Genomic DNA, 3,130 nt, shown 5'->3' with positions numbered 1-3,130 from the left:
GAAAACATATCCATGCTGGCTCTGCCAATATACAACAGTATCCCCATATGAGAACATACTCCTGTTGGCTTTGCCTTTGAAAATACCATGCCACAATAAGAAAACATGTCCAAACTGTCTGCACAATGTAGGCTAGTCTAGACACGCAATAACACTTATCATACTTGCTTTATGAAATATGACCAGAACGATAGTAATGGCACAGTGAGCAATAGCTAGACTAGCTGCACCAAAATATCAGTCTAGCCATGTAATAACACTTAACATGCTTGCTTTAATAAAGATCCCCAGAAAAGAAATGTCAAGTCACAGTTAGAAATGGCTAGACTGGCTGCCCCAAAATTCTAGTCTTGCCCCGTAAAAGCACATATTCTTTTTTTTGAAACACAAAATAAATTGACAGCATTTTCTACTGGGCATCTATGACAGATGCCGAGTAAAAAATGCCATTGTTGCCACACTCCCCTCCACCCCCGTTCCCTGATTAAAATGTGTTCCTGTCCCAGCACTAACAGACATGCACACACATTCATTCATACAACATGCACTCGCTCATTCACACTCGCACCCATAGATCATACACTCACTCATCCACACACTTTAAATAATCATAATTAATTAAAACATTAAAATGTTACTTGTACACAGCTCCCCTACAACCTCCAGAAAGCCACCGGGATTCAATGAAGCAAGAACAAGAACCAGGAAGCATAAAGCGCTTTCTGGTTCCTGCACATGCGCGTAGGAGCTGCAGCACTTCAGATGCAGTGACCACTTCTGGTTGTATGTGTGGGGAGTCACAGGTTCACCCCCTTGCACATACAAACATGCAGTTCCCCAGCCTGCATTGCCAATGGGCCATGCAACGCTGTGGAAGCAAAACACACCAGCCTTGCATGGTCCATCGGACATGCACACTGGGGAACTAAACTGTCTAAGGAAAACTAGGTTTCACTTAGACAGTTAAAGCCAGCCCAGGAGCGCTCCCTCAGCTGCAAAAAGCAGCTGAAGGGGTTCTCAGTCTTTCCACTGGGCTGGCGTGGCTCTTCCATAATGGGCACAGGTTCACACTGGTTGGCACCCCTTCGCTCATTATGCACGGGCCCTGCCCGTCTCTAATGCCAAACTCTTTCCTTGAACCTTTTTTTTCTTCCTTCTTCTATCTTGCTCTGAACCACTCTGCTCCTCGAACTACTGTCATAACTCCTTCAATGCTGGCTACCACAAGTCTATTTTATAGTATGTGGTCTGGGGAAAGGGGTTGTTAATACATTTTTTGGTTCACCTTGTGCCGTGTTAGTTTGGGCTCCTCTCCTTTCCTCGATTTACATTTAAAGTTATTATGTATTGTCATTATGCAATGGGTCCACTTTTGGAGCTTTACATTGGCCCTCATTACGACCCTTGCGGAGATCCATGGTGCAATTTGCACCATGGACCATGGCGCAGAGCTGCCAACTCCGCCATGGGGGTTGGCGGACTTACCGCCCCATTCCGACCTTGGCGGGGCGGTTAGTCCCCAATCCCCATTTACCCTTCCCCATTCCCATTTTTGCCCCATAGGGTATAATGGGAGTGGGGAAGGAGTTAATTACGCCACCGTAGATTACGGTGGCGTAATTAACAAGAGGACCCGTAGCGCCATGGATTTTTCCGCCCGGAAAATCCGGGCGTAAAAATCACCATGGCGCTACGGAAAGTTGTAATCTGGCGGAGAGGTACGCCATGCATTACGCTGGCGTAAACCCCTCTCCGCCAGGGTCGTAATGAGGGCCATTGTGTGTTCACGATTTTTAAGTCAGGTGAAACTGTGACCATGTTTGATGACTGCACTGTTTTATTTACTTTTTATTTAAAATGATATAGTTTATTTCTAAACTTTTAATTTACATGCAATCTCTTAATCACGATGAATGAGAAAAAAAAGGAAAAGGAAAAGAAAAAAAACAAAAAACAAAAAAAGTAATACAAGCGTATTTATCGTTTCCTATTATACTATTCCAAAACTAAATAGATTGCAAGACTTAGTCAATGCGGTGCATTCCATTATTATGTGGGAAAGAGTCTGTGTGATTTCCAATTGATTACAGAAACAGTATGCTATATTGGTCGGTAATTGCTTTGTTTTCATTAAGAGTTCTCGAGTTGGTAGGAGATTTAATCGTAATCTCAAAAAGGCGTCTCGAATCTGGGAATCTGGAAAAAGCGCAAGATATTTTGGCAGTTGGTTTATTGGTCTGATCTGGTATTCACATATTATATCCATGTGATATTGTGCTTTGAGATGTAACATGGATATCCAATTGTTTCTCAGGATCTTTTTTTTGCCTGCTTGGGCGCAGTGTCAACATTTCAAGTGTAATGTCTGACAGACGAAGCTTTTCATCAATGACACTTTTCCATTAATTCAAGGCTACAGCATTACAGGTCGTATGTTTATATCTCAGGATATCAATTGCTGGAATCTGGTCCTCGTTCAGTATTTTCCTGTATAAGTCAAGTTGCTTCCATGTCACTATAGACTGGAGTGACTGTGTTGCAATTTCATATGGCATGCGTGGCATAGGAAAGGAGGGAGGTAGTGATGAGACTTTTCTCCAAAATATAGCTTCTAACTTTCGCCATATCGAGTGATCAAATTTGGACAACATCTCACCTCCATATGATAGTATAGCAGCCACTTTCTGTCTGTAGTAATTTATGACTGGCCTCATGGAAACTTTTCCAAATTTACGATGATTAGAAGCGCCTTTTCTGGCTAACGAATGGGCCTTTGATTTGAGATGGGTTACCTATTTTGCGTCAGTTTTCGATTAGCTAATCCAGATACCCACAAATTTTATTGTAGCAACTTGTGCCAATTTTTTATTTTGTAGGAACCATGCTGGTGTATTGGTTCACTTCGCGGGCATCTTGGTTAATGACATAACTTTCGTTTTTTGTGGTTTGATCTTCAATTCATTGTGGTTCATGTATATTTCTAGTTGATTAAGGCTTAGCTGGAGACCTCTTGGAGTTTTATCAAATATCACAATGTCGTCCGCGTACATCATACATGGTAATCGGACATCATTAAGTTTAGGTGGATTAGTTGTTGGAAGTTTCATCTTTTCTTCAACATCAGATGTAA

The sequence above is a fragment of the Ambystoma mexicanum genome, chromosome 7q, assembly GCF_040938575.1.
Source record: "Ambystoma mexicanum isolate Mex_15411 chromosome 7q, UKY_AmexF1_1, whole genome shotgun sequence".
Taxonomy (NCBI): domain Eukaryota; kingdom Metazoa; phylum Chordata; class Amphibia; order Caudata; family Ambystomatidae; genus Ambystoma; species Ambystoma mexicanum.
Note: the sequence above shows the minus strand (reverse complement) of the source record.